Source organism: Arachis duranensis, chromosome 1, assembly GCF_000817695.3.
Source record: "Arachis duranensis cultivar V14167 chromosome 1, aradu.V14167.gnm2.J7QH, whole genome shotgun sequence".
Classification (NCBI taxonomy): Eukaryota; Viridiplantae; Streptophyta; class Magnoliopsida; order Fabales; family Fabaceae; genus Arachis; species Arachis duranensis.
The window spans coordinates 74,886,751-74,896,824 of record NC_029772.3 but is presented as its reverse complement, the minus strand read 5'-3'; the positions used below and the strand labels follow the sequence as shown (position 1 = coordinate 74,896,824).

Sequence of the window (10,074 nt, the reverse complement as noted above, 5' to 3'; positions counted from 1 at the left end):
TTAAAGCCTTGTTGAGGCTTTTGTTGATTCTTCCATGAGAAATTTGGATGATTTCTCCATGATGAATTGTAGGTATTTCCATAAGGTTCACCTAAGTAATTTACCTCTGCTATTGCAGGGTTATCAGGATCATAAGCTTCTTCTTCAGAAGATGCCTCTTTAGTACTGTTGGATGCATTTTGCCATCCATTCAGACTTTGGGAAATCATGTTGACTTGTTGAGTCAACATTTTGTTCTGAGCCAATATGGCATTTAGAGCATCAATCTCAAGAATTCCCTTCCTCTGAGGCGTCCCATTATTCACAGAATTCCTCTCAGAAGTGTACATGAACTGGTTATTTGCAACCATGTCAATAAGTTCTTGAGCTTCTACAGGCGTTTTCTTTAGGTGAATGGATCCACCTGCAGAATGGTCCAGTGACATCTTAGAGAACTCAGACAGACCATAATAGAATATATCCAGAATGGTCCATTCTGAAAGCATGTCAGAAGGACACCTTTTGGTCATCTGCTTGTATCTTTCCCAAGCTTCATAGAGGGATTCACCATCTTTTTGTTTGAATGTCTGAACATCCAATCTAAGTTTGCTCAGCTTTTGAGGAGGAAAGAATTTAGCCAAGAAGGTCGTGACCAGCTTATCCCAGGAGTCCAGGCTATCCTTAGGTTGTGAATCCAACCATGTTCTAGCTCTGTCTCTTACAGCCAAGGGAAAAGCATGAGCCTGTAGACTTCAGGATCTACTCCATTCGTCTTTACAGTCTCGCAAATCTGCAAGAACTCAGTTAAAAACTGATAGGGATCTTCTGATGGAAGTCCATGAAACTTGCAATTTTGTTGCATTAGAGTAACTAGTTGAGGTTTCAGCTCAAAATTGTTTGCCCCAATGGTAGTGATTGAGATGCTTCTTCCATCAAACTTGGAAGTACGTGTAGTGTAATCACCAAGCATCCTCCTTGCATTATTTTTGTTAGGTTTGGCTGCCATCTCCTTCTCTTGTTTGAAAATTTCAGTAAGGTTGTCTCTGGATTGTTGTAATTTAGCTTCTCTTAGTTTCCTCTTCAGAGTCCTTTCGGGTTCTGGATCAGCTTCAACAAGAATGCCTTTCTCCTTGTTCCTGCTCATATGAGAAAGAAGAGAACAAAAAAAGGAGGAGGAATCCTCTATGTCACAATAAAGAGGTTCCTTATTATTAGTAGAAGAAGAAAGGGAATAAGAAGAATGGAGAATCCAAACACAAGGGTAAGGATAGAGGTAGTGATTTGAGATGAGATGAAGAGAAGTGTTAGTGAATAAATAAATAAATAGAGGAAGATGAAAGAGAGAGAATTCGAAAATTAATTTTGAAAAGCAGTTAATGATTTTCGAAAATTAAAGGTTTGATAGAATTAAAATTAAAAATTAAAATAATTAGTTAATTAAAAAGAATTTTGAAAAAGGGATGAGATATTTTCGAAAAGTAGAGAGGGAAAAGTAGTTAGGTGGTTTTGAAAAAGATAAGAAACAAACAAAAAGTTAATTAGTTAGTTGAAAAAGATATTAAAATCAAATTCGAAAAGATAAGAAGATAAGAAGATAAGAAGTTAGAAAAGATATTTTAAAATCAAATTTTTGAAAAAAGATAAAATTTTGAAAAAAAATATGATATAAAAGATAAAATGAAAAGATATGATTAAAAAGATATGGTTAGAAAAGATTTAATTTCTAAAATTAAAATTAATTACTTAACTAACAAGAAACTAAAAGATATGATTCTAGAATTTAAAGATTGAACCTTTCTTAACAAGAAAGTAACAAACTTCAAATTTTTGAATCAATCATATTAATTGTTAGTGTAATTTTCGAAAATCATGAAATACTATTAAGAAAAAGATTTTTGAAAAATAATTTTTTAAAATTTTTGAAAATAGAAAAAAATGAAAAAGATTTGATTTTTGAAAGAGATTTTGAAAAGATAAAATTTTTAAATTTGAAAATTTAACTCGACTTGTAAGAAACAACTAATTTTAAAACTTTTTGACTAAGTCAACCCAAATTTTCGAAATTTTTGAGAGAAATAAGGAAAAGATATTTTTTTATTTTTGAATTTTTAATGAGGAGAGAGAAAAACACAAATATGACCCAAAACATAAAAATTTTGGATCAAAACACTTAATGCATGCAAGAACACTATGAATGTCAAGATGAACACCAAGAACACTTTGAAGATCATGATGAACATCAAGAACATATTTTTGAAAATATTTTTTTTTATGCAAAGAAAACATGCAAGACACCAAACTTTGAAATCTTTAATGCTTAGACAATATGAATGCATAAATGCATATGAAAAACAATAAAAGACACAAAACAAGAAAACATCAAGATGAAACAAGAAGACTTACCAAGGACAACTTGAAGATCATGAAGAACACTATGAATGCATGAATTTTCGAAAAAAAAAATGCAAGAATAAGATGAATCATGCAATAGACACTAAACTTATAACTTGACTCAAGACTCAAACAAGAAACACAAAATATTTTTGGTTTTTATGATTTTATAATTTTTTTGTATTTTCATTTATTTTTTTTGAAAAACATATAGGAAAAGAAATTAAGAGATTCAAAATTTTTTAATAAGAATTCCAAGAATCTTTCAATGTTAGTCTAAAGCTCCAATCCAAGGGTTGGGCATGGCTTAAAAGCCAGCCAGCTTTAGAAGATATAAATCAGGCATGTAACAACTGATATTCCAATTAACTTGCCTCTATGCTGATGGTTTTGAAGCCTCAATCCAATTGAGTTAGACATGGCTTTACAGCCAGCCAAGCTTCAACATACTTTATGAAACACTAGAATTCATTCTTAAAAATTTTGAATAATTTTTTGAAAACAAAGAAAAAATTTGAAAAATATTTTTGAAAACTTTTTGAAAAGAAAAATAAAAAGAAAATTACATAATCTGAGCAACAAGACGAACCGTCAGTTGTCCATACTCGAACAATCCCCGGCAACGGCGCCAAAAACTTGGTGCACGAAATTGTGATCATCAACAATGGCGCCAAAAAAACTTGGTAGCGCTCTCAAATGTGAATCACACTTAGTCACAACTCCGCACAACTAACCAGCAAGTGCACTGGGTCCTCCAAGTAATACCTTACGTGAGTAAGGGTCGATCCCACGGAGATTTTTGGTATGAAGCAAGCTATGGTCATCTTGTAAATCTCAGTTAGGTAGATTGTAAATGTTATGGAGATTTCGAATATTAAATAAATAAGCAGAAAATAAATATAGAGTTACTCATGTAATTCAATGGTGGGAATTTCAAATAAGTACGTGGAGGTGCTTGTCCCTATTGGATCTCTGCTTTTCTACTGTCTTCCTTCAATCCTTCTTATTCCTTTTCATGGCAAGCTGTATGTAGGGCATCACCATTATCAATGGCTACATAGCATCCTCTCAGTGAAAATGGTCCAAATGCTCTGTCACAGCACGGTAATCATCTGTCGGTTCTCGATCATGTTGGAATAAAATCCCTTGATTCTTTTGCGTTTGTCATCACGCCCAACAATCGCGAGTTTGAAGCTCGTCATAGTCATTCAATCCCAGAATCCTATTCGGAATACCACAGACAAGGTTAGACTTTCCGGATTCCCATGAATGCCGCCATCAATTCTAGCTTATACCATGATGATTCTGATTAAGGAATCCAAGAGATATGCGCCCGGTCTAAGGTAGAACGAAAGTGGTTGTCAGTCACGCGTTCATTGGTGAGAATGATGATGAGTGTCATAGATCATCACATTCATCATGTTGAAGTGCAACAAATATCTTAGAATAAGAACAAGCGGAATTGAATAGAAAATAGTAATAATTGCATTGAAACTCGAGGTACAGCAGAGGTCCACACCCTTAATCTATGGTGTGTAGAAACTCCGCCGTTAGAAATACATAAGTGATCAAGGTCCAGGCATGGCCGAATGGCCAGCCCCCAAACGTGATCAAAAGATCAAAAAATACAATCAAAGACCAATCCAAAGACTTGTAATACACTAGTAAAAAGTTCTATTTATATTAAACTAGCTACTAGGATTTACAGAAGTAAGTAATTGATGCATAAATCCACTTCCGGGGCCCACTTGGTGTATGTTTGGGCTGAACTTGATCTTTACACGAGCTGAGGCTTCTATTGTAGTTGAACGCCAAGTTGTAACGTGTATTTGGCGTTCAACTTTGGTTCGTGACGTGTTTCTAGCGTTTGACTCCAGAATGCAGTATGGAACTGGAGTTGAGCTCCAGTTTATGTCGTCTAATCACAAAAAAAGTATAAACTATTATATATTGCTGGAAAGCTCTGGATGTCTACTTTCCAACGCCGTTAAGAACGCGCCTGTTGGAGTTTTGTAGCTCCAGAAAATCCATTTCGAGTGAAGAGAGGTCAGAATCCAACAACATCAGCAGTCCTTTGTCAGCCTTTTATCAGAGTTTTGCTCAGGTCCCTCAATTTCAGCCAGAAATCACCTGAAATCACAGAAAAATACACAAACTCATAGTAAAGTCCAGAAATGTGAATTTAGCATAAAAACTAATGAAAACATCCCTAAAAGTAGCTAGATCCTACTAAAAACTACCTAAAAACAATGTCAAAAAGCATATAAATTATCCGCTCATCAGCACCAAAGCTGGAGTTAAATGCCCAAACTGACACCAAAGCTGGGGTTTAACTCCAAGAACGTTCTGTGCACATGAAAGCTTCAAAGCTCAGCCTAAACACTCACCAAGTGGGCTCCAGAAGTGGATTTCTGCACTATCTACACATAGTTACTCATTTTGTGTAACCCTAGGTTACTAGTTTAGTATAAAAATGACTTTTAGAGATTCAGTTTGTACCTTATGACATTTTTACACTTCCATATTGTACCTCTGACGGCATGAGTCTCTAAACCCCATGGTTGGGGGTGAGGAGCTCTGCTGTGTCTTAATGAATTAATGCAATTGCTACTGTTTTCCATTTAATGACGCTTGTCTCTATTCTAAGATATTCACTCGTACTTCAACATGGAGAATGTGATGATCCGTGACACTCATCACTATTCCCCAACTTATGAACGCGTGCCTGACAACTACTTTTGTTCTACATGAGCTCAACGTAGTCATTAGGTGACAGCTTAAGTGTGTATCTCTTGGGTTTCTAATCAACGAGTTTGACCAGCATCTCCTGACAACAGAGCACTCAAACTCGTGAGATCTGAACCTTCATGGTAGAGGCTAGAATCAATTGGTAGCATTCTTGAGATCCGGAAAGTCTAAACCTTGTCTGTGGTATTTCGAGTAGGATATGGGAAGGGATGACTGTGACGAGCTTCAAACTCGCGACTGTTGTGCGCAGTGACAGTGTGAAAAAGGATCAACGAATCTGATTCCAACATAAGGGAGAACCAACAGATGATTAGCCATGCGGTGAGAACCATAGCCGGACCATTTTCACTGAGAGGACGGATGGTAGCCATTGATAACGGTTATCCACCAACATAAAGCCTGCCATAGAAAGAGCTATCCGTGTTTGGAGAAGAAGACAGTAGGAGAGCAGTGATTCAGAAGACAGAGCATCTCCGAAACCTCAACCTATTCCTCATCACTGAATCACAAGTATCATTTATTTCATGTTCTTTTACTTTTTACAAATAAAACTAAGTATTGTTATTGATATCCTGACTAAGAATAATGATGAGCGGATAATTTATACGCTTTTTGGCATTGTTTTTAGTATGTTTTTAGTATGTTTTAGTTAGTTTTTAGTATACTTTTATTAGATTTTATTTAAAATTCACTTTTCTGGACTTTACTATGAGTTTGTGTGTTTTTCTGTGATTTCAGGTATTTTCTGGCTGAAATTGAGGGACCTGAGCAAAAATCTGATTCAGAGGCTGAAAAGGACTGCAGATGCTGTTGGATTCTGACCTCCCTGCACTCAAAGTGGGTTTTCTGGAGCTACAGAAGCCCAATTGGCGCGTTCTCAATGGCGTTGGAAAGTAGACATCTTGGGCTTTCCAGCAATGTATAATAGTCCATACTTTATCCGAGATTTGATGGCCCAAACTGGCGTTCCAAATCAGCTCAAAATTGCCCGGCGTTAAACGCCGGAACTGGCACAAGAATGGGAGTTAAACGCCCAAACTGGCACAAAAGCTGGTGTTCAACTCCAAGAGAAGTCTCTACACGAAAATGCTTCAATGCTCAGCCCAAGCACACACCAAGTGGGCCCGGAAGTGGATTTTTATGTCATTTACTCATCCTTGTAAACCCTAGGCTACTAGTTCTCTACAAATAGGACCTTTTACTATTGTATTCTCATCTGGGTAGCTATCCTTGTTCTTATGCTATCTTAGATCATTGGGAGGCTGGCCTCACGGCCATGCCTAGACCTTGTTCTTATGCATTTTCAACGGTGGAATTTCTACACACCATAGATTAAGGTGTGGAGCTCTGCTGTACCTCGAGTATTAATGCAATTACTATTGTTCTTCTATTCAATTCAGCTTATTCTTGTTCTAAGATATCTAGAACTGATGGTGGCATTCAAGAGAATCCGGAAGGTCTAAACCTTGTCTGTGGTATTCTGAGTAGGATTCAATGATTGAATGACTGTGACGAGCTTCAAACTCGCGATTGTGGGGCGTTAGTGACAGACGCAAAAGAATCACTGGATTTTATTCCGACATGATCGAGAATCGACAGCTGAATAGCCGTGCTGTGACAGGGTGCGTTGAACATTTTCACTAAGAGGATGGGAGGTAGCCACTGACAACGGTGAAACCCTACATACAGCTTGCCATGGAAAGGAGTAAGAAGGATTGGATGAAGACATTAGGAAAGCAGAGAGACGGAAGGGACAAAGCATCTCCATATGCTTATCTGAAATTCCCACTAATGAATTACATAAGTATCTCTATCTTTATCTTTATGTTTTATTCATACATCATCCATATCCATTGAGTCTTCCTGACTATTTACAAGGTGACCATAGCTTGCTTCATACCAACAATCTCCGTGGGATCGACCCTTACTCGCGTAAGGTTTATTACTTGGACGACCCAGTGCACTTGCTGGTTAGTTGTGCGAAGTTGTGATAAAGAGTTGGGATTGCAATTGTGCGTACCATGTTGATGGCGCCATTGACGATCACAATTTCGTGCACCACTAAACTAATCAAAACACACTACTACAAGCTTTAGACTAACATTGCATGATTCCTGGAATTCTTATTAAAAATTTTGAATCTTTTATTTTATTCTCCATATATTTTTCGAAAAAAAAACAAAAAAATTACAAAATCATAAAAACCAAAAATATGTTATATTTCTTATTGAGACACTAGTCTCATTTTAAGTTTGGTGTCAATTGCATGTTTTTGTTCTTCTTGCATTTTTTCATGTGTCTTCAGTGATCTTCAAGTTGTTCTTGATGATTTACTTACTCTGATCTTTAATTTCTCTTGTCTTGAGTGTTTTGTTGTTTCTCATATGCATTCTCAACTTGTTAGTGTCAATAGTATACAAACTTTTAAGTTTGGTGTCTTGCATGCATTGTTTATTTGACTTCAGTTGCATTTTGATTATTCCTCATTATTAAAAATCCAAAAAATTTTTAATTTGTGTCTTTTCAAGTCAATAATATAGAGAATTGAAGATTCAGAACATACTGCAGAGGAATTACACAAAAAAAGTTGGGCGTTCAAAACGCCCAGTGAATAAGGAAAACTGGCGTTTAAACGCCAGCCAGGGTGCTTGGCTGGGCGTTTAACGCCCAAAAGGGGTGAGTTTTGGGCGTTAAATGCCAGAATGTGCACCATTCTGGGCGTTTAACGCCAGGATGGCACAAGAGGGAAGATTTTGTTTTTAATGCAAATTGTTTTTTCAAGTTTTCAAAATTTTTCAAAATCAAATCTTTTTCAAATCATATCTTTTCAATCATATGTTTTCAAAATCAATTTCTTTCCATTTTCAAAAATACTTGCTAACAACTAATGATTTGATTCAACATTTCAAGTATGTTGCCTTTTCTGTTGAGAAAGGTTTAATGTTTGAATCCTATCTTTTCTTGTTAGCCAAGTTATTAATTTTCAAAATCAAATCTTTTTAAATTGTTTTTCAAATCATATCTTCTCAATCACATCTTTTTTAAAACCATAACTTTTCAATCATATCTTCCTAATCACATCTTTTTCCAAATAGTTTTCAATCATATCTTTTTAATTTCTTATTTCAAAATCTTTTTCAAAAATCACTTGATTTCTTTTCCACTCTTAGTTTCCGAAAATCAATTAGTATTTTTCAAAATGTTTTTAAAATCTTTTTAATTTATTTTCAAAAATTTCTTCCCCTCTTTTCACATCCTTCTATTTATGGACTAACACTCCTCCTTGATGCACAATTCGAACTCCATCTTTCTTGATAAGTTCGAATTCTTCTACCTCTTCCTTCTATTTTTCGTTTCCTCTGACACATCAAGGAATCTCTATACTGTGACATAGAGGATTCCATTTTTCTTGTTTTCCTCTCTTTCATATGAGCAGGAGCAAAGACAAAAGCATTCTTGTTGAGGCTGACCCTGAACCTGAAAGGACCTTAAAGCGCCCTGCCATTGGAGCAAACAACTTTGAGCTTAAGCCTCAATTAGTTTCTCTAATGCAACAGAATTGCAAGTTTCATGGACTTCCATTGGAAGATCCTCATCAGTTTTTAGCTGAATTCTTGCAAATCTGTGACACTGTCAAGACCAATGGGGTTGACCCTGAGGTCTACAGACTTATGCTATTCCCTTTTGCTGTAAGAGACAGAGCTAGGATATGGTTGGACTCACAACCTAAAGAAAGCCTGAATTCTTGGGAAAAGCTAGTTAATGCCTTTTTGGCAAAGTTCTTTCCACCTCAAAAATTGAGTAAGCTTAGAGTGCAAGTCCAAACCTTCAGACAGAAGGAAGGTGAATCCCTCTATGAAGCTTGGGAAAGATACAAACAATTGATCAGAAAGTGTCCTTCTGATAATTTATACGCTTTTTGGCATTGTTTTTAGTATGTTTTTAGTATGTTTTAGTTAGTTTTTAGTATACTTTTATTAGATTTTATTTAAAATTCACTTTTCTGGACTTTACTATGAGTTTGTGTGTTTTTCTGTGATTTCAGGTATTTTCTGGCTGAAATTGAGGGACCTGAGCAAAAATCTGATTCAGAGGCTGAAAAGGACTGCAGATGCTGTTGGATTCTGACCTCCCTGCACTCGAAGTGGATTTTCTGGAGCTACAGAAGCCCAATTGGCGCGCTCTCAATGGCGTTGGAAAGTAGACATCCAGGGCTTTTCCGCTTTGCAGACTATCTCAGGACTCTTGAAATAAAGATTCTATTTGTAGAGGCACTTGAGCAAATACTCTCTTATGCTAAGTTCATGAAAGAGATCTTAAGTCATAAGAAGGATTGGAGGGAAACTGAAAAAATTTTCCTCACTGAAGAATGCAGTGTAGTCATTGTAAAAAGCTTACCAGAGAAGCTTAAAGATCCTGGAAGCTTTATGATACCGTGCACATTAGAGGGTGCATGTACCAAGACAGCTCTATGTGATCTTGGGGTGAGTATCAATCTGATACCTGCATCCACTATCAGAAAAAGCTTGGTTTGACTGAAGAAGTCAGACCAACCCAGATATGTCTCCAACTTGCTGATGGCTCTATTAAAATGCCATCAGGCATAATTGAGAACATGATTGTCAAGGTTGGGCCATTCTCCTTTCCCACTGACTTTGTAGTGCTGGAAATAGAGGAGCACAAGAGTGCAACTCTCATTCTAGGAAGACCTTTTCTAGCAACTGGACGAACTCTCATTGACGTCCAAAAAGGGGAAGTAACCCTGAGAGTCAATGAGGGCGACTTTAAGTTGAATGTTGTCAAAGCTATGCAGCATCTAGACACATCAGGAGACTGCATGAGCATTGATATTATTGACTCCCTGGTGGAGGAGGTCAATATGACTGAGAGTCTCGAATTAGAGAAAACAGAAGAACCTTTGATAACTCCTCATGAAGAGGAGAAGCCTCCTAAACC

At 36.5% G+C, this 10,074-nt stretch overlaps 2 non-coding genes across 2 annotated transcripts; one reads left to right on the top strand and one right to left on the bottom strand.

Moving 5' to 3' along the window:
* Window positions 1-479: 479 nt before the first annotated feature.
* On the top strand, window positions 480-587 carry LOC127743116 (small nucleolar RNA R71). Its single transcript, XR_008004416.1, has one exon. It is a non-coding gene; the product is annotated as a small nucleolar RNA R71 (small nucleolar RNA).
* Window positions 588-8,921: 8,334 nt separating this feature from the next.
* LOC127742718 (small nucleolar RNA R71) lies at window positions 8,922-9,028 on the bottom strand. Its single transcript, XR_008004095.1, has one exon. It is a non-coding gene; the product is annotated as a small nucleolar RNA R71 (small nucleolar RNA).
* Window positions 9,029-10,074: the final 1,046 nt, after the last annotated feature.